The 22,329-nt window shown below is 43.3% G+C and overlaps 1 protein-coding gene across 6 annotated transcripts in view; it reads right to left on the bottom strand.

Annotated features, from left to right (window-relative positions):
• Nucleotides 1-6,749, bottom strand: part of LOC140202691 (uncharacterized) — a 70,528-nt gene extending 63,779 nt beyond the window's left edge. For all 6 annotated transcript variants that reach the window (XR_011887164.1, XR_011887165.1, XR_011887166.1 and 3 more), the window contains exon 1: nucleotides 6,565-6,749. The gene's annotated coding sequence lies outside the window, so the exon portion shown is untranslated. The remainder of the gene's footprint in view (nucleotides 1-6,564) is intronic.
• Nucleotides 6,750-22,329: the final 15,580 nt, after the last annotated feature.

The raw sequence follows: 22,329 nt of genomic DNA, 5'->3' as shown, positions 1-22,329 counted from the left end.
GGCATTGGGAAAGAGACTGAAGCAGTGCCTTTGCACCAGATACACCTAAAAAGTGACTTGGTCTCTGGACCAGTCAGGATAGGGGTGCGGCCTGAATTACCGATGGAAGACGTGGAGGTCTTACTCGGTAACGACCTTGCAGGTGGAGATGTGTATCCAGCAGTAAAGCTGACGAGCCAGCTTGCCAGGACTGAGGACCCGCCCATGGACTCACAGGTTTATCCCGTTTGCGCAGTAACTCAGCGGATGTCGAGAAAGGCTGCCGAAGCAAATGTAGATTTAGCTGAGACACTTTTACCAGCCTTGTACCAGGAGGGGTTAGGAAGTGAGAAGAAGGAGCATAGTGGAGCAGAAGGAAGTGAGGGAATTGAGGTAGATTTATCATTTGTGAGGAAGGAATTTATACAGGCACAGGAACGAGCCGACGAGCTGATAGTTTTGACGGAGACAGCTGTCTCCGAAGCAGAAATAAAAAGGGAACCAGTGGCCTATTACGTGAAGGAGGGAGTACTGATGAGGAAGTGGAGACCAAGTACCATGCCCGCAGATGAGGAGTAGGGGGTGGTACACCAGATGGTAGTGCCGAAAATTTATAGGGTCGAGATTTTTAACCTGGCCCACAACATACCCCTCGGTGGACATTTTGGGGGGAAGAAAACAGTCGATAGAATTATGAAAGAGTTTTACTGGCCAAACATGAGGAAGGATATTATTGAGTATTGTGGACGTAAGCCAACACAGTTAATGCATATTAATATATTAAAAGCTTACCACGATCAGAAAGCAGATTTAGTCGGTGTTATCACAAAAATAAATGAGGCTGGAGTGCCAAATGATAAGGGGAAAACCCATCTTGAAAAGATAAATATGGTGCTGACCAGATTGGAGAACTCTATTGTTTTGGCCAACTTTGCTGATAAGGTCTCTCACTTAACCCCTGAATAGAGTGAGCCGCTGATAAAGCTAATTAACCAGCATGCAGATGTATGTCCGGATGTCCTGAGTGATGCAAGGGGACGGTACATGATGTTGTTGTAACATCAGATCAGCCTATTAAGCAACACCCCTATAGGATGAACTTGGAGAAGGGCAAGCTAGTGGAGAAAGAAATTGAACACATGCTAGCCACAGGTATTATTAGGCCATCCAAATCGCAATGGGCTTCCCCCTGTGTGGTTGTCCCGAAACCCGATGGGAGCATACAATTCTGCACAGATTACAGAAAGGTGAACACCATCACAAAAACTGATGCTTACCCCATCCCAAGGGTAAACGACTGCATCGATAAAGTGGGGACAGCTAAGTACATCACAAAGATCAATTTGCTGAAAGGGTACTGGTGTGTTCCTTTAACCAACCGGGCTAGAGAAATCTCAGCATTTGTCACTCCATCCGGGTTATACGAGAATAATGTTTTACCTTTTGGCATGAAGAACGCCCCAGGGACCTTCCAAAGGATGATTAATTCAGTGATAAAAAGGTTAAAGAAGGCAGAAGCGTATACTGACAATTTAGTGGTCTGGAGTGACACGTGGGAGGAGCACATTGTGGCAGTAGAGGAACTGTTTAAACGGCTGTCTGAAACCAACCTGACAGTGAACCTTGCGAAAAGTGAGTTCGGCCACGCTAAGGTCACTTATCTGGGGTATGTGGCAGGAAAGGGGCAGCTAGCACCGATACAGGCTGAGGTGCAGGCTATCTCTGAAGTTCCCATCCCGACAGACAAGAGAGCCCTGAGAAGGTTCTTGGGGATGGTGGGGTACTATCGGAAGTTTTGCAAAAACTTTGCGGATATTACCCTCCCTCTTACTAAGCTCTTGCCGAAGAATGAGAAGCTTGCGTGGAACAACCTTTGTCAACAAGCCTTTGAGAATCTGAAGGCGATTCTCTGTCACCACCCTGTATTGAATGCACCTGACTTTTCAAAACCCTTCTCCCTAGCAACAGATGCTAGCGACGAAGCGGCAGGGGCGGTGCTGTTGCAGACAGACAAAGAGGAAATTCAACACCCAGTGGCTTATTTTTCTAAGAAGTTTAATGTCCATCAGAGGAATTATTCCACTGTGAAGGAATTACTGGCAGTCATACTGGCATTACAACATTTTGAGGTTTATATTTATCCGGCATAGAAACCACTGATAATTTACACTGATCACAATCCATTAGTGTTTTTAGCCACAATGAAGGATAAAAACAACGCTTATTAAGTTGGAGCCTGGTATTACAGGAATTTGATATTAAGATAAAACATATAAAAGGAACTGACAATGTGATTGCTCATTGTTTGTCAAGGTGTTAAAACTTAAAGTTCTCTGTATTAGCCGAATAGCTGATGACTACCTGTATATTACTGTGTATTTTATAATTTGCATTCATGCCCATAATTTTTACCCCGGTAAAAATCCTTTTAAGGGTGGGGGTGTCATGTGTGACGCCAAGCATAGCTACCGGACGGATGATGCTAATGAGAAAGATAATGGAAGACAATGGAGAAACATTCAAAATGCTAATAAGAGAGAAGAGAGAGATTAATGAGAAAGAAACACAATTCAGATATTGACAGACCGTTTGCTTTGAACCTGAACTATTTGAAGTTTGATGGACAGGTGATACCCCAGCAGGGGGATAAAAAGAGCAGGTTTGCTAAGGCACGACACGCCACGAAACCCTGGAAAGAGCAGTGTGCCCCCACAAGTTTGTGAGAGTTTGGTGGACCAGCTCGCGGAAATCGGTCAGAAGCTCACAGGGTGTAAAGGTACAATCAGTGGGAACCTGGGGTGTGTGTCTGCCCTTGCCTGGGTGCCGGGTTCACCGCGGAAGAACGATCGTATCTGGAACTGAGGGGTCACAGTCGGTGACCACAGATTCCTATTACCCTATTTCTGTGTATATGTGTGTATTATCATTGCTAACCTGTTACATTTATATCCTTGCGATTAGTGTACTGTATTACTTATTTCTTTAATAAAACTTTATTAGTTCATAGTAATCACAGACTCCAACAAGCATTCCATTTCTGCTGGTTTGGCAACCCAGTTATGGGGTACATTACATTAGACATTAATATCGAAGTAGTAAAATGGATTCAGCAGTGGCTAGATAGGAGACGCCAGAGAGTTGTGGCGGATAACTGTGTGTCAGATTGGAGGAAGGTGTGTAGCGGTGTGCCTCAGGGATCTGTACTGGGTCCAATGTTGTTTGTCATATATATTAATGATCTGGATGATGGGGTGGTAAATTGGATAAGTATGCAGATGATACTACGACAGGTGGCATTGTGGATAATGAAGTAGGTTTTCAAAGCTTGCAAAGAGATTTAGGCCAGTTAGAAGAGTAGGCTGAAAGATGGTAGATGGAGTTTAATGCTGAAAAATGTGAGGTGTTACATTTTGGTAGAACTAATCAAAGTAGGACGTACATGGTAAATGGTAGGGCATTGAAGAATGCTGTAGAACAGAGGGATCTAGGAATAATGGTGCATGGTTCCCTGAAGGTGGAATCTCATGTGGATAAGGTGGTGAAGAAAGCTTTTGGTATGCTGGCCTTTATTAATCAGAGCATTGAGTATAGGAGTTGGGATGTAATGTTGAAATTGTATAAGGCATTGGTAAGGCCAAATTTGGAGTATTGTGTACAGTTCTGGTCACCGAATTATAGGAAAGACGTGAATAAAATTGAGAGAGTACAGAGGAGATTTACTAGAATGTTGCCTGGGTTTCATCTCCTAAGTTACAGAGAAAGGTTGAACAAATTAGGTCTTTGTTCTTTGGAGCATAGAAGGTTGAGGGGGGACTTGATAGAGGTATTTTAAATTATGAGGGGGATAGATAGAGTTGACGTGGATAGGCTTTTTCCATTGAGAATGGGGGAGATTCAAACGAGAGGACATGAGTTGAGAGTTAAAGGGCAAAAGTTTAGGGGTAACATGAGGGGGAAATTCTTTACTCAAAGAGTGGTAGCTGTGTGGAATGAGCTTCCAGCAGAAATGGTTGAGGAAGGTTCGATGTTGTGGTTTAAGGTTAAATTGGATAGATATACGGACAGGAAAGGAATGGAGGGTTATGGGCTGAGTGCAGGTCGGAGGGACTAGGTGAGAGAAGAGTTCGGCAGAGACTAGAAGTGCCGAGATGGCCTGTTTCCATGCTGTAATTGTTATATGGTTATGGTTATAATGGAGAGTATATTGACTGGCTACATCACAGCCTGATATGTAAACGCCAGGCCCTTGAACAGAAAATCCTACAAAAGGTAGTGGCTACAACCTAGTCCATCACAGGTAAAGCCCTCCAGCACCAGTGAACGCATCTACATTAAAAACTATCACAGGAAAGCAGCAGCTGTTATCAGGGACACCCACCACCTATGACATGCTCTCTTCTTGCTGCTGCCATCAGGAAGGTGGTTCTGGAGCCTCAGGACTCTCTCCAACAGGTTCAGGAACAGTTACTACTCCTAAACCATCATGCTCTTGAACCAAAGGGGATAAATGTACTCCAATGCATCACTGAAGTGTTCCCAGAACCTATGGACTCACTTTCAAGGACTCTTCAACTCATGTTCTTCATAGTAATTGCTTATTTATTATTCCTTTCTTTTTATATAATCCACAGTTTGTCTCTTTTGTACACAGGCTGGAATTCCCAAGTTGGTTTGTTCTTTCATCAACCCTTATTGTTTATTGTTCTATTTTGGACTTAGTGAATATACCTACAAGAAAATTAATCCCTGGGTTGTATATGGTGACATATATGTACTTTGATAATAAATTTACCTTGAACTTTGGTATATCTATAGAATCAATTGCCATGATTGGCTGTGGAAGCCAAGTCAGTTAAAGTAGAGGTAGATAGATTTTTGGTTAGTCAGGGAGTCAGAGGGGACAGGAAAGTGGGGTTGAGAGGGATAATAAATCAAACATGGAATGGCAGAGTAGACTCAATGGGCCAAATTGTCTAATTCTGCTATGTCTTATGGTCTTGACCTGAAGGATTTTGCACAACAAATATGTGGTGTTTGTTGATAAGAATGCAAGGGGGCATTCTTGCTGCCAGGTTTTTAAGGTCTTGGTCCTCATACACCCTTTTCCTCTTATCAGCTGTAGGTTATAGTGGTGCTCCAGAGGCAGAGACAAACTTCAATGACACTTGGCATCACTCAGGGATGACTCTCAAGAGCTAGAAAGGGACTCATTTCACTTTCCAAGATCTCCTTGTGGAAGTTCATTGTCAAAATCGGGTTGTGGTAGACAGAAGGGCAAGTTGGCTCGGTATTTCCATCTACAGATACTGAACGAGCGCGTTCTTCTGTTCAATTCAGTGAAGGCATCAACATAGATGGAAAAATGCGGGGTTTATTCTGGATGACCATCTACTAAATAAGCTGAACCACATTCTCAGGTTTGGTGTTAGTGTGAAAAAAAACATCAGAACACTTAATTTGATATGCTAATAGCCACAAAATATGGTATCTACTTATAAAACCATGTGCTATTTTACACAACAACACTTTTGTCTTTTATAGAATCCACCCATCATGACACTATTTGCTACGGTTCTGACCTCCTAACATAAAACCAACTTAACCACCAGCATGTTTCTAAAAGAATGTATAATTAAACCCTAACATAACAACATTTAAACCCAAGTGGCTCCATCTTCATTTTTAAAATCAAACTCAGCTCCTAATCTGTACTACCGAACGCAACACACAAAGTGCTATAGGAACTCAACAGATCAGGCAGCATCTATGGAAATGAAAGTTGATGTTTTAGGCAGAGACTCCTCTTCTAGACTGAAAATTACAGCTCTGTAATCCAGCAAGGTTTGTTTTTCGCTTATGTTAAACATTTGGAATCCTGCAACCCCTCACCACCAGGATAAATGCACACCTATTCCAAGCCAATAAATCTCCACAGTAGATCACTCAAGATAATTCAAGTGTATATAGAAATAGTCACGAGGTATTTCCCCTGTTCAATTAAACTATGCATTGTTTCAAAACATAAAAGAATGCAATAATTCTTGGAACTCAAACTTAAAGTTCAAAGTTTAAAGTAAATTTAGTAGCAAAGTACATATATATCACCATATACTGCTGACATTCATTTCTTATGGGCATTTACAGGAACTACAAAGAAACACAATAGAATTAATGCAAAAATGTACACAAAGACGGACAACCAATGTGCAAAGACAATGAACTGTGCAAAGACAAAAGAGAGAAAAAACAAAATCATATTTAAAATAAGCAATAAATACAGGGAACATGAGATGTAGAGTCCTTGAAAGTGAGTCCATAGTTCGTTAAATCAGTTCAGTGTCGGTTACATGATGTGATAAGCTAGCAATCATTCCATAGACAAAAACAATCACAACCAGAAAAGTACAGTATAGAAGTTTAAAGAAAACAAACGCTGAGACCGCCGACTGGTAACAGAAATGGGACAAATCCCATCCCCCAATAACGCGCCGACCAATTGTTGAAAAATCTCACCCAAAAAAAGAACATTTAGAATTCAACAAGACTGGGCGAAGGGGGCCGCGGAGGGAGAGCTCGCAACTTTACCTCAGTTGTCGCTGGAGCTACAAAACTTGCAAAAGCCAGGCAGGCAAACCGAATTCCCGTTTCCACGGTGCAACTCGGCGACTCCATGACCCAAAGTAACGCCGCGCCGCCGCAGCCGTCCGGGCCCCCGCTCATCCGCCTCAGCAACGCCCAGCCATTGTGACGTAACAGTCCAGCCCGGCCTGGCCGCCAATTACCCAGTCTGGCAGGCACGTGCGGACGGTGCCGGTTCACCGCGCGCCCGCCGCAAACCGGAAACGGTGCGGTGTAATCCACCAGAGCGCACCCCAGCAGAAACAGCATTTGGCAGAAAGTGTTGGGGGGGGGGGATGTGTTTCATTTAAGTCGGGGCACTTGCTTTGCCTACGAACGAGAGAGAATCTGCAGATGCTGGAAATCCATGCAACGCACACAAAAATGCTGGAGGAACTCAGCGGGACAGGCAGCATCCACGGAAAAACAGTACTGTACAGTCGACGTTCCGGGCCGAGACCCTGCGGCAGGACAGTACTGATCACAGAGAGTGAGGGAGGCTTTCACTGAACTCCCGTCGATGGGAAGATTTAAACTTCTTCAGGGTAGGCATCCCTGGAAGAGATTTCGCAGTGTAGTAATCAAATCACAAACGAGAGAGAGTCTGCAGATGCTGGAAATCCAAGCAACGCACACAAAATGCTGGAGGAACTCAGCAGGCCAGGCAGCACCCATCAGGAAAAAAAGTACGCGCTTGCCAGCGAAGCATCGCCCAATTAGACGACATAGATCGACTTCAAATGAGTGCTGGAATGAATGAAAGAGTGTTACACACATAATGGCACTGGAGATGCGACACAAGAGACTGTAGATGCTGGGAACTGGAGCAGCACCAGATATTGGAGAGATCGAAGAAAGAAAATGCACAAGTCGACGTTTCTGGTTGAGGCTGTATGGCACTCCGAACGGCAAAATACACAAACGTTTCTCTATCCCTGGACTTAAAGGGTTTGACTAAGAACCGTGAAGGTGCACCATAACAGAGAAAAAAAAACATATTCTTATAATTAGGTTATGGATCTGTCAGCTTTTATGGAGACAGAACCAAAGTTAATATTTCAGGTCAGTGACACTTCATCAGAATTTGAAGAGTTAGAGATTATTATAAGTAGTTTATTTTTTCGGTGAGAAAGGGAGTGGTAGTGAGATTAAGTCGGTGATGGGGTGACCGATTGGTAGAAGTGAGTAGGCTGAAGAGAGCTGGACTTTGCACATACATACACACATCAGTCTAAAGATGCACAGCAGACAGCATCCTGATCACAAATTGTTATGCAACTGCACTGAAACAGACAGGAAAGCTCTACAACGGGTAGTCAAAACTGCCCAGTGCATCATTGATACCTATCTACCCATCATAAAAGATAAATATACAGAAAAGGGCCAGTAACACCATGAAGGATCCCAGTCACCGTGCTCATGTTCTGTTTGTCCCAATCCCATGAGGGAAGAAGCTACATAACATTCAGTAACTTTGCATGCCATCTTGGACAATGTCTCCCATCCACTACATAATGGACTGGGTGGGCACAGGAGTACATTCAGTCAGAGACTCGTTCCACCGAGATGCAACATTGAGCGTCATAGGAAGTCATTCCTGCCTGTGGCCATCAAACTTTACAACTCCTCCCTTGGAGGGTCAGACAACCTGAGCCAATAGGCTGGTCCTTGACTTATTTACATATTACTATTTAATTATTTATGGTTTTATTACTATTTAATTATTTATGGTGCAACTGTAATGAAAACCAATTTCCCTTGGGATCAATAAAGTATGACTATTTCTATTTGACAATTTACTTCCCAAGTAGTAAGACAGATCAACAGCTCCACCTATTAACTCCACCGCTACTTTATTATTTGCTGTTAGTCACTTTATGTACAGCCTAGCATCACTTTATGGGCATACAATTAATATATGTGTGTAAGATATCTTATGTGTTTATATTTATTTTAGTTTTTATTGTTACTGGGTTCTTTATGCTGCATTGAATCCAGAGTAACAATTATTTTGTTCTCCTTTACACTTGCATACAGAAGATGAAATTAAACAATCTTGAATGGTGGAGCAGGGTGAGGGAACGAGGTGAGTTTAATGATAAAGAAAGATCTGCTCAGGGCAGGTGAATGTAGGTAAGTCTGAAAATGCCAGAAGAGAAACAAGCTCTGTGTGCTGGGAATATATGATATAAGTTATTATTCAGAAACTGTTGAACTCACTGTTGAGTCTGGAAGTCTGTAATGTAGCTCACAGGAACAACACTCCCTGATGCTGCATCTTGAAAATGTGTAGGAGACTGAAGACAGAAACATCAGAGTTAGAGTGGGATCGAGAATTGAAATCACATGCAAGTGGAAGCTTAGGGTCACTTAACTGACTGAATGGAGGTGCTGTGCAAAGCGATCATCTCAACTGTGTTTGTTTTCACTGATACAGAGACTGATAGTAGCAGAATAAACTGGGAGACATACCAGGAACTTGGCTGATTTACTTGAAAAGAGTATTTGCGGATAGAATGATTGGTAGGAAATAAAAGAACAGATGTAGAATGGAGAAGAGTCTTGAGAATGGGAGCAGGTCTGAATGGAGGTGGAAGAGCAAACCAGAACATCTTAAAGGGAAGAATTTCTCTATAAAAACTTAGGTGTCGCACCAGGATCCTAACTGCGAGACCACCAGAGATATCTTCCGGTTCCCTGGTGGTCTGGTGGTTAGAATTCAGCGCTTTCACTGCCATGGCCTGAGTTTGATTCCCAGTCAAGGAAGATTGTTTGGGCACTATAGTAACGTAGCCGTTAGTGCAACAATTTACAGTGCCAGCTGTAAGGTGGGGTTTGTAGGTTGTCCCTGTGGTCACATGGGTTTTCTCTGGGTACTCTGGTTTTCTCCCACATTCAAAAGACATATTGTTAGGGTTGGTGAGGTGTAGACATTTTATGTTGACATGGAAGTGTGGTGACAGTTGCACAGTTCTTGCAGATTTCATTTGATACAAATGACATTGCATGTTTCATTGTACATGTGACAAATAAAGCTAATCTTAATTTTAAAAAGACACTGAAAAGGAAGAGGACAGCAAGCTATGATGGTAAATATCTGTTGAATGCAGAGTTAGGAGAGCTAGGTGAGGATTCAGGAAGCACTGTCCTTGCTCTGGGTGTTGCAGCCATATGGCTAACAACTAAACCTTTTCAAGCATAATGAGAAAAGGTGTCAACTGTATGTGAATATTAGGAGAATGAATCACCTTTACATGATGGAACTAGACATCCACCTTAGCAAACTTAGCCAATTGTGAGTGGTTACTCAACACTGCTGGAAGCAAAGAGTGCTAAATTAGGGATGGGAAAGGGAAAGGAGAAATAATGTGTGATGTTTACCTGACCCTTTGATGGATAACCTCAGAGTCATGAGATGTGTCAATGAACCCTCTAGAAGATTAAAGAAACCATGTAAAAGAGCGGCCATCAAAGCAATAAATGCCAATAACTCAGGAACAGCCATTGTCAAAAGAAACCCAATGCTTGGTGATCAGACAAGATTATAACCCCCATCTGAGTGACCTTGGCCAGTTCATGGGTAGTATTTAAGTCCAAGCCCTGAGTCTTGTGTTTTAGTATTTTGAGTGATAAATTAGAACTCCTAGGAATTATTCTGGAGCTACGAAATGATGTGAATATAGCAGATATTAAGTCAAGATAGAACCAGTCTTCAGTTTGTAATGTAAATTGCAAGTATTACTCAGATTGAAGCTAAAAAGACAAGGGATTGGCTGCTCAAGCGATATGGTGTACAAAGTGAAGTGACCATGAGAGTTTCTCGTCTGCTTCAGCCAAACATGAGACAATGGGTTATGTTAAATGGCATGCATCAAACCAGGTAATATGGGCAAAGTTATTTTGCACCATTGTGACTGAGTTCCAACTGGCAGATCAGACTGATGTTGTTACCTAGCACATCAAACATGGTCACAGGTATGGTTGATCAATCAACATTTGGGATAGTTGTGTGCTGACAGTATGGGAGGTACAGTTCCCAGTGATGCAGCCAGTCAAAATGCTCTCAATTGTGCCCCGGCAGAAGGTTCTTAGGATTTGGGGGCCCATACCAAACTTCCTCAACCATCTGAGGTAAAAAAGGCGCAGTTCTGCCTTTTTCACCGCACAGCTAGTGTGTACAGACCACGTGAGGTCCTTGGTGATGTGGATGCCGAGGAACGTGAAGCTGCTTATCCTCTCAGCCCCAGATCCATTGATGTCAATAGGGGTTAGCCCATCTCCATTCCTCCTGTAATCCACAACCAGCTCCTTTGTTTTTTGCGACATTAAGGGAGAGGTTGTTTTCTTGACACCACTGTGTCAGCAAAATGACTTCTTCTCTGTAGGCCACCTCATTATTGTTTGAGATAAGGCCAATTAATGTCAGCCAATTTAATTAGCAGATTTTAGCTATGGGTTGTGATACAGTCATGGGTTTACAGAGAGTAAAGGAGGGGACAGTACGCAGCCCTGAGGGGTTCCTGTATTGTGAGTCAGAGGGTTGGAGGTGAGGGAGCCCACTCTCACAACCTGCTGGCGATCTGCGGGAGGTCCAGGATCCAGCTACATAAGGCAGGGTCAAGGCCGAGGTCTCTGAGCTTCTTGTCAAGCCTGGATGGAACTATGGTGTTGAATGCTGAACTGTAATCCAAGAGCAGCATTCTCACTTAAGCATCCTTCTTCTCTAGAAGTATAAGGTATGTAGAGCAGTGGCTATTTCGTCGTCTGTCGATCGGTTGTCTTGATAGGCGAATTGTAGGGGTCCAGTTGTAACTAAAAGAGCGTTAACTCCAAAACATTGGTTGACTGATGGAAACGGAGTGACCATTAAAGTGTCTAACTGATTTATAGAGGTATGCTGAACTCTGTGTTGATGAACACATTTTTTGAATGAAAGAAACAAGGCTGAGTTCATGGCATGAGAACAAAAGATCAAATAATTTGTGTGTCTTACTACACTTGTGAAACTCTTATTTATTGGGGTACCTTTTTGCCCAGTTCTTTGGACTTTGTGTGGTTTAATTGTGCTTTCTATTTTTATTATATAAATTAGGCTTATGTTATGTTGTGCTCATATGCTTATTACCACATCAACTGCATACTCGAATTGTTTGGGTTTGATTAACCCAGCCCATTACTGTTACTAATTGGGGTAAGGATCCAAAGTGAAGGGCATTTTAGTTGCCCTGTTTAATTAGATCCTCCTTAAAGTTTGGCTTTACAGGGACAGATATGCTTGCCTCTAGGGGCCAAGAGGGAAGTATATTAAGCAGTATTCTGGAGTTATATGAATATAGTAGATATTAATTTAAGCAAGAACCAGTCTTCAGTTTTTATTGTAAATTGCAAGCAATAAATTTACGTTAAAAGGACAGGCTGGTCAACAGACTAAGAGATTGCATATGCATCAGCCAAATGTGAAAAAATGGAGTTGTGTTAATTGGCCTACATGAAACCAGGAAACATGGGCTAAGTTATTTTCACTATCGTGATTTGAGTTCAAATTGCAAACCATACTGATGTCACTTGGCATATCAAATATGACCACATGTACAGGCCTCTATAGTTTTTGTATCCTCAGGATATTTGTGTACTCAGAGGCAGTCCTAATAACATTCATTTTGGGTGTCTGGGATTTCTGTCTGCAGAAGGTTTTAGACTATTACTGTGATTTACTTTGCAACAAAGGCATTTGAACATTCAGCGGTGTCTGTCACTGTAGATGTATGATTCAAAGAAAGCATTGTCAACCCAAAATATTGAAGTGAACAATGTCTTTGTAACTATTGAAACTCCATTTAATCATCTTAAGGGTATAAAATGTGATGTACTTTTGATTTTGTGAGACTCTGTATGAGGATCTATAGAAGATTGCCTGCTTGTTGTGATGAATAAAGACTTCTATATCACGTTCTCTCCAGTGACTTTGATCACAGTTACCGTTATGTTTTGTAACTTCAAAACATTAAACTAATTAAAAGGAAGACACAGGAGTCCGAAATGTGAGTCTAACTTTGTGTTTACTTTAACTGAGGCGCACCCACGTCACGTGGTAGCATGATGATGTGTGCAATTTACATATAACCCACAATTAATTATTTAAAGAACGCTTTATCAACAACACGTTTACAATATTACTGACATTTTAAATACACAACAGTCACAACAAGCATCAGGAGTGTCATTGATGGATATGGAAAGCAACTAAATGAGAAAAGTAAAATCAGAGTCAAGGTGGGGAGTAATATATTCTATGGGGCAAGAACAGACCCCACAGGGTTTACCCTGATAGTACATCTTATGGATCTTGTAGAAGTGGGCCCTGCATGAAACAGGTCCTTTGATCCTCCATGTTCCTGCCAACCATGTATGCTCATTTACCAGCATTTGAGAAGTGCCTAACACTTACATCCTTTTATATCTTGATCATTCAACTGATTGTCCAAAATCTTCCTAAATATGCGAGTACATCCTTCCAGCACCTATTTAGGCATTGCACTTCCAAATTCTGAGCACCCTCTGGGTGTAAACATTCTTCTTCTCTAGACTTCTTATCCCTTACCCTCAATCTATGTCTTCTAATTTTAACCATTTCTGCAATGGGTAAAAATTCTCTACTTTGTACCCATCTTCATTCCTTATAATTTTATATAGCTCTATCTGGCCCCCTCAATTTCTTCTGCTCTGAGAAAAGCAAACACCACCTTTCCTCATAACTGAATTGTTCTATCCCAGGTAACATCCCTATTAATCTCCTCTGCACCCTCTCCAGTATGGTCGCATCCTTCCCCAGATTTGGGGAGCAGAACTGTACACAGGGCTCCAGATACTGTAGGGTGCAAATAGATGTAGAAAGGCTGAGAAAAGGGATTCAGGTATCATTAGGAAATAAATTAAAAATGGAGGGGTGGGAGAGAATGGCGGCAGGTAACATGCACTTATGCTCAACAGTCTGTGCCACCTAATTACACCCATGTTACCAATTAACCTACTAACATATACAGTGGCATGCAAAAGTTTGGGCACCCCTTGTCAAAATTTCTGTTACTGTGAATAGCTAAGCAAGTAAAAGATGACCTGATTTCCAAAAGGCATAAAGTTAAAGGTGACACATTTTTTTAATATTTTAAGCAAGATTACTTTTTTATTTCCATCTTTTACAGTTTCAAAATAACAAAAAAGGAAAAGGGCCTGAAGCAAAAGTTTGGGCACCCTGCATGGTCAGTACTTAGTAACACCCCCTTTGGCAAGTATCACAGCTTGCAAACGCTTTCTGTAGCCATCTAAGAGTCTTTCAATTCTTGTTTAGGGGATTTTCGCCCATTCTTCCTTGCAAAAGGCTGCTAGTTCTGTGAGATTCTTAGGCCGTCTTGCATGCACTGCTCTTTTGAGGTCTATCCACAGATTTTCGATGGTGTTTAAATCAGGGGACTGTGAGGGCCATGGCAAAACCTTCAGCTTGCACCTCTTGAGGTAGTCCCTTGTGGATTTTGAGGTGTGTTTAGGATCATTATCCTGTTGTAGAAGCCATTCTCTTCACCTTCGACTTTTTTACAGACAGTGTGATGTTTGCTTCCAAAATTTGCTGGTATTTAATTGAATTCATTCTTTCCTCTACCAGTGAAATGTTCCCTGTGCCACTGGCTGCAACACAAGCCCAAAGCATGATCGATCCACCCCTGTGTTTAACAGTTGGAGAGGCGTTCTTGTCATGAAATTCTGCACCCTTTTTTCTCCAAACATAGCTTTGCTCATTGCAGCCAAAAAGTTCTATTTTAACTTCATCAGTCCATAGGACTTAGTTCCAAAATTCATCAGGCTTGTTTAGATGACACTAACTCCCCCACCCCCTTTCAAATCTCTTACCATCTCTTCTTTCAGTTAGTCCTGATGAAGGGTCTCGGCCCGAAACATCGATTGTACCTGTTCCTATAGATGCCGCCTGGCCTGCTGCGTTCACCAGCATTTTTTGTGTGTGTTGCCTGAATTTCCAGCATCTGCAGATTTCCTCGTGTTTGAAGCTTGTTTTGAAGTTCCTTTGCAAACTTCTGACGCTGCATTTTGTAGTGAGGACGCAGGAAAGGTTTTCTTCTGATGACTCTTCCATGAAGGTCATACTTGTGCAGGTGTTGCTGCACAGTAGAACAGTGCACCATCACTCCAGAGTCTGCTAAATCTTCCTGAAGGTCTTTTGCAGTCAAACAGGGGTTTGATCTGTCTTTCTAGCAATCCTACGAGCAGTTCTGTCAGAAAGTTTTCTTGATCTTCCAGACCTCAACTTGACCTTCACCATTCCTGTTAACTGCCATTTCTTAATTACATTACAAACTGAGGAAACGGCTACCTGAAAACTCTTTGCTATCTTCTTATAGCCTTCTCCTTCTTTGTGGGCATCATTTATTTTAACTTTCAGAGTGCTAGGCAGCTGCTTAGAGGAGCCCATGGCTGCTGATTATTGGGACAAGGTTTGAGAAGTCAGAGTATTTATAAAGCTTTGAAATTCGCGTCACCTGGCCTTTCCTAATGATGACTGTGAACAAACCATGGCCCTAACAAGCTATTTAAGGTCTGAGACCTTGGTAAAAATTATCTGAGTGTTCAAATCCATTGGGGTGCCCAAACTTTTGCATGGTTCCCCTTTCCTTTTTTTCACTCTAAAATTGTACAAACCAAAAATAATACACCAATCTTGCTTAAAACGTTGAAAAGGATGTTTCATCTTTAACTTTATGACTTTTGGAAATCAGTCCATTTTCTACTCAACTATTCATAGTAACAGAAATTTTGACCAGAGGTGCCCAAACTTTTGCATGCTACTGTACATCTTTGGAATGTGGGAGGAAACCAGATCACCAGGAGGAAACCACGTGGACACAGGGAGAATGCACAAAGTTCTTACAGACAGTGGCAGAATTGAACTGGATTGCAGGCGCTGTAATGGCATTAGTTACTAAGCTGCAAGAGGCATTTTATATCAGGCATACAAGCAGATTCACCTGCCATTGCAAGAACCATGAATGGACATAATAGTATCATATCAATTGTCAACAATTGTCCTCATTTCTAACACTTGGAGAAATTTTCATCACCATTCTCCCCTGAATGTTTGTAACAACTGAATAAAATAATGTTGTACCTATATCTACAGAACTGAATTGCTATTTAGTCTGTAACAGCACTTTCACATGCGACTGCAGGAAGTGCAAGACCTGCCCTTTTATCTTTGCCATTGGTGCCATGTAGAGCCCCAAATGCTCTTTCCAGATGAAGCAACTGGTATGTATTTCTAGTGGTGTGATTTACACCAGTGATTAATTGGTATTTCTAGTAGCCAGGATGTGGGAAAACAAATACGGATTACATTTGGGAAGTACCCCTGTTAAATCTGCTAAACCACACTCAGGTTGGAGGAGCAAAACCTTATACTCCGTCTGAGCAGCCACCAACCTAATGGCATGAACATTGATTTCTCACACTTAGATAATTGCACCCTCCCCCTCACCTTCACTATTCCCCATTCCCGTTTTCCTCTCTCGCATTATCTCTGTACCTGCCAATCACCTCTCCCTGGTGCTCTTCCCCCTTCCCTTTCTTCCATGCGCTTCTACCTTCTACTGTCAGATTCCCCCTTTTTCAGCCCTTTATCTCTTTCACTAATCAACTTCCCAGCTCTTCACTTTTCTCCTTCCCCTTTCCCAGTTTCACCAATCACCTACCATCTTGTACTTTTTCCTCCCCTCCCCCCCCCCCACACCTTCCTTCTCTGACTTCTCATCTTTTTTCCCAGTTCTGATAAAAGGTCTTGGCCTTAAATGTCTACTGTTTCCTCTTTTCCATAGATGCTGCCTGGCCTGCTGAGTTCCTCAAGCATTTTGCATGTGTTGCTTGGATTTTCAGCATCTGCAGATTTTCTCATGTTTATAACTTACTTATAAACTTACTTTATAACTTCGTTTGTGGGGAGGTGGGATTTGGGGGTTGATAATTGTGCTGCTTTTCTTTTCTTTCTTGGTTTCATGACTACCCGGAGAACAAGAATTTCAGAGTTATATCCTTTGATACTAAAATAACCCTTTGAATATTTTGGATGGCAGAGGGTAAGAAGCTGTTTCTGAATCACTGAGTGTGTGCCTTCAGGCTTCTGTACCACCTGATAGAGTGCTTTTTGGGTTCAGGACATATACATTTAACAATTGACTTTGGCTACCAGTCTTCACATCTGAAAATGTATTGTGCATTTAATTTGGAGTGCAGCTCTGAACAAATTGGTTCCTAAAAGCTGTGAATCCCAGTCCAGACAACACTGATTAGAATTCACTTGGATGTCTGTGGTGTGGGTGTGAATCAGGAGGCTTGAAGGTTGTATGTAGTTTCAAAGAAAACATTGTCCATACATTGTAAATATGGAGTTGTCCTTTGATATTTGACACATTAAATACGGAGCCCCACATTGGGCCAGCAGACCTTTCCACCAAAGGCGTCTCCATATGATGCCTACTGTACCTTGTTTTGTCAAATAAAGAAGTTTCTTTCTATCTACTAGTTATTTCCTTGGTGACTTCATTCACATTTGGTGTCAGGAGTGGGATGCATTCGTGACCCATTGTGTAGCCAGCGATCTTAGCAGTCGAAGTGGGTGAGTATTTTTTTTAAATTAGCACTAACACTTGGATCTGTTTGGGTCGGTGGTACACGAACACGGAGATCTGAGCTGGTAGATATAAAAGTGGTGTGGGTGCGTGTGCATGTGTGTTTATGTATGACAGGAAACTTTACATGTTAATTTAGTGAGACGGAGCCGCCAGTTGCAAAGGGTGCAACTGGCCCACGAAATTGTAAAGTGGCTATAGTGGATGCAGCTGCTGTGATGTCGCAGAGGGTTTATTTTGTTTCCCGGCGGCCAGAGCACAAAGCAAGGAACTGCTGGAATAGACGTAGGAGTGTAAAGGAGTTGATGCACTACAGATGCGGCCTGTTGGGACCTGGATGGAGACAGTGTCCAAAAAAAAAGGAAAGAAAAATAGGTGAACGTCACAGCAGACATGCAGTCTCTCATCCCATCGGTGCCCAGTCTGACCAATCTGAATGGTGACCAGAACATACAGCTAGTAAAGACAGCTCCTAGGTCAGAAAAAGAGGTGGTGGCTGCCCCCACTGCCTGCGCTGGTGGCCCGCGGATGAATACGGCAGCGTTGTTAGGGGACTGGCAGTGCGAAATGTTAGTGGACTCAGGGGCATCGATATCGAAACTGACCTACCCTTGCCAACAACCAGACAGACTATTTATATTAGGGGTGTATGAAGGAAAACAGTGAAGGCAGAAAGAAGCGAGTCCTAAATACTCGAAATTGGGGGAATGAAGTTTCCAGTGTATTTCTGGGACTGTTCAAATAATGAAGGCATTATCTTTGGAATAGACATCCTAAGGAAAGCAGGGGCCGTTATAGATTCAGGAAAGGGAGAAATAATACAGAAGTTGGGGGCAGCGAACATGTACAACCAATAGATTACACAACCTGGCTAGTATAGTCACAGCTGACCGGGTCATCAGAGACTGGAGACAGCAGTTCCGAGCAGTGTGGGCTAGATTGTGGTCGAGTAAAGATAAAACCAGTTAAAACAGGTTATATAAACCCCATAAGCAGTACCCTATAAAAACTGATGCACTGACTGCTGTCAAGGGTAAAGTGAAGGAACTAAAACACATGGGGATACTCAGATGGACTATGGCAACTACTAACTCGCTGATATGACCAGTAAAGAAGCCCAGTGGGTCATATCCATTAACAATAGGCTATACTGCCCATAAGACCATACTGAGATTGCATCCCACAGTGGCGAGCATTGCAACAGTCCTGAATGGCCTGTCTCCAGAACATAAAGTTTTTCCAGTCCTGGATATCGCTAATGGATTTGGGGGGCTCTCCTTAGCACCCGAGTCCCATGACCGATTGACCTTCACCTTGGGTGGGCAGCAATATACATGGGCCAGATTCCCCCAGGGAATCCACAATAGTCCAGCCATTTTTCATAAAGTCGTGGCGCTGACTTTGGAAAAGCTCAATCTAACATCCTTCCCGTCGACACACTTTGGAAGATAAAGCTGGCAATTTAGGAACAATAGCCAGTGTTTTAGAGATTCTGCAAGACAAGGTGGCAGTAGCTAAAGTAAAAGCTCATGAGAAAGGGGAGAGCAAGGAACAGAAAGGAAATGAGTGGGCAGACATCAGTGCAAAGAAAGCAACAGAAGAACAAGAGGCAATTCAAATTGCAAGTGTGCAGGGACAAACGAAAGCCAACTTAGTAAAATTATATGAAGAGGTGGAGACAGAAGAGAAGGAGAAATGGGAAGATAGGAGGAACCAGATGGGAACTGGGCACACGGGGAGGAAGGAGTTGCGACACCACCATGTATAAGGCATTTACAACTGAAGTTATACCATGGATGTCCAGTCCATATATACTTCCATCCCCCATCAGGAAGGTCTTAAAGCTCTCCGCTTCATTTTGGATTCCGTACCTAACCAGTTCCACTCTACCACCACTCTGCTCCATCTAGCGGAATTAGTCCTTACTCTTAATAATTTCTCCTTTGGCTCCTCCCGCTTTCTCCAAACTAAAGGTGTAGCCATGGGCACCCGTATGGGTCCCTAGCTATGCCTGCCTTTTTGTTGGCTTTGTGGAACAATCTATGTTCCGTGCCTATTCTGGTATCTGTCCCCCACTTTTCCTTCGCTACATTGACAACTGAATTGACGCTGCTTCCTGCACGCATGCTGAGCTTGTTGACTTCATTAACTTTGCCTCCAACTTTCACCCTGCCCTCAAGTTTACCTGGTCCATTTCCAACACCTCCCTCCCCTTTCTAGATCTTTCTGTCTCTATCTCTGGAGACAGCTTATCTACTGATGTCTACTATAAGCCTATTGACTCTCACAGCTATCTGGACTATTTGTCTTCTCACCCTGTCTCTTGCAAAAATGCCATCCCCTTCTCGCAATTCCTCCGTCTCCGCCGCATCTGCTCTCAGGATGAGGCTTTTCATTCTAGGACGAGGGAGATGTCCCCCTTCCTCCACCATCAACTCTGCTCTCAAACGCATCTCCCCCATTTCGCGCACATCTGCTCTCCATCCTCCCACTACCCCACTAGGAATAGGGTTCCCCTCGTCCTCACCTACCACCCCACCAGCCTCCGGCTCCAACATATTCTCCGTAACTTCCGCCACCTCCAACAGGATCCCAACACTAAGCACATCTTTCCCTCCCTACTGATTTCCCTCCTGGCACTTATCCTTGTAAGCAGAGCAAGTGGTACACATGCCCTTACACTTCCTCCCTCACCACCATTTAGGGCCCCAGACAGTCCTTCCAGGTGAGGGGACACATCACCTGTGAGTCAGCTGGGGTAATATACTGCGTCCGGTGCTCCCGATGTGGCCTTCTATATATTGGCGAGACCCGATGCAGACTGGGAGATCACTTCGCTGAACACCTACACTCTGTCCGCCAGAGAAAGCAGGATCTCCCAGTGGCCACACATTTTAATTCCACATCCCATTCCCATTCTGATACGTCTATCCACGGCCTCCTCTGCTGTAAAGATGAAGCCACACTCAGGTTGGAGGAACAACACCTTATATTCCGTCTGGGTAGCCTCCAACCTGATGGCATGAACATTGACTTCTCAAACTTACGCTAATGCCCCACCTCCCCCTCGTACCCCATCAGTTATTTATTTATATACACACACTCTTTTTCTCTCTCTCCTTTATCTCCCTCTGACCCCCTCACTATACCCCTTGCCCATCCTCTGGGCTTTTTCCCCCCTCCCCCTTTTCTTTCTGCCTAGGCCTCCTGTCCCATGATCCTCTCATATCCATTTTGCCAATCAACTCTCCAGCTCTTGGCTCCATGCCTCCCCCTCCTGTCTTCTATCATTTCGGATCTCCCACTCCCCCTTCCACTTTCAAATCTCTTACTAGCTCTTCTTTCAGTTAGTCCTGATGAAGGGTCTCAACCTGAAACGTCGACTGTACCTCTTCCTATAGATGCTGCCTGGCCTGCTGCGTTCACCAGCAACTTTTATGTGTGTTGCTTATATCATGTGGTGATGCACTAGGGAAGGCAGAACATGATCATGACCCTCCAGAAGGATTGGTTGTGGCCAAGGATGGGCAAAGGTGTTGAGAAATTCTGCCGCCTTGTTTGTGCCTAGCATAACCCTGTGTCCAAGGAGGAGCCCCGGCTCAGTGTTCCATGTCCTGTGTCTAAGAAGAGTCCCGGCTCTATGTCCTGTGTCAACGGAGGAGCCCCAGCTCAGTGTTCCGTGTCCTGTGTCTAAGTCAAGTCTGAGCCTAGTCCAAGTCAAGAGTCAAGTCCCAAGCCAAGTCGAGAGTCAAGCTCCAAGTCCCAAGTCCAGTCTGAGTCAAGTCCCAAGTCCAATCCGAGTCAAGTTCCAAGTCCAGTCCGAGGCAAGTCCCAAGCCAAGCCTGAGACCTAATCAAGAGTCAAGTCTAGACCCAGATACCGAGTCCCAGCCAAGACCCGAGTTCCGAGTCATGACCTGCGTTCCCTGTCTAGTTCAAGTCCCAAGTCCAAGTCCAGGTTTTCCGGTTTGTCACTCTTCGTCTACCTTCATGTTATCATTTTGTCACTCTTCGTCTACCTTCGTATTATCATTTTGTCCTATCACCTTGGCTTCCCTAGCATTCTTAATAAACATAGTCCAGTTCCTAGTACTTCAGTGTCTGTGTCTTGCATTTGGGTCCGCTTCCATCACCCCCTTATGACAGTAGGCTATAAACTTACAGACCTTAAGAGGGAGGACAGAAAGTAATGCAGATTCTTAGTTTGAAGGACAGCATCTAAAGCACTCAAAAATTGACCTAGGCATAGATGGCTTAGTAAAGTTATGAGGGAGACGAAGTATGATGTGCCCAATCTTAAATCTTTATTTAACTATTGCTGCACATACCATAGGCCTTATTTCTCAAACAATGCCAAAGCATTTTTATCTAGGTATTTTTCTCAACCGTGTGTTCTGAGAAAGTAAAATGGAAATGAGAGACAAAAAGGCCAAGAGAGATGGCACTATGGCAAACTAGGAAACTTGACAATACTCCAACAATCTTTTTGAAAAATGAGATCTAGCACATACTAGCCTATTGCCACAAAAGCAGGAACAGCACTGACACACAAGCTTAGATATTTACAAAGCCATATGCTTGTTTTTCAAAATTAAAGCCTTGTTCTTCTGGATTTCTTTGCAGCAAAGTCCTTGATCAGATCACTAAAATCCAGTTTCCAAACGAGATCACTTTCAAGTGACATCAGAGTAAGATGATTCAGCCTGTCCTGAACCATTGTGGATCTGAGCCTATTCTTCACGAGCTTGAGCTTGGAGAAAGATCGCTCACCACTTGCATTTGTGACAGGGAGAGTCAGGTAAAGCCTCAAAGCAAAGGAGCACTGAAGAAGGAAGGCCCGGCACTTCCCCAAATCTCAAGCATAGTGCTCCGGTTCAGCTACGTGAGGCTCTCTTGGCGGGAGTGTTGCTGACTCATAGGGGGTTGCCACTACAGGCTTTCTGGGCTGGTCAGACAGGGTTCCAGGAGTGGGTTGAGTAAAATGAGTGGATACACAGTCCACCTGGTCACCGATCTGCATGACGTGAGCAGACAGGGAATAGAGG

This window comes from Mobula birostris, chromosome 9, assembly GCF_030028105.1.
Source record: "Mobula birostris isolate sMobBir1 chromosome 9, sMobBir1.hap1, whole genome shotgun sequence".
Taxonomy (NCBI): Eukaryota; Metazoa; Chordata; class Chondrichthyes; order Myliobatiformes; family Myliobatidae; genus Mobula; species Mobula birostris.
Note: the sequence above shows the minus strand (reverse complement) of the source record. Positions and strands in the feature narration are given on the sequence as shown.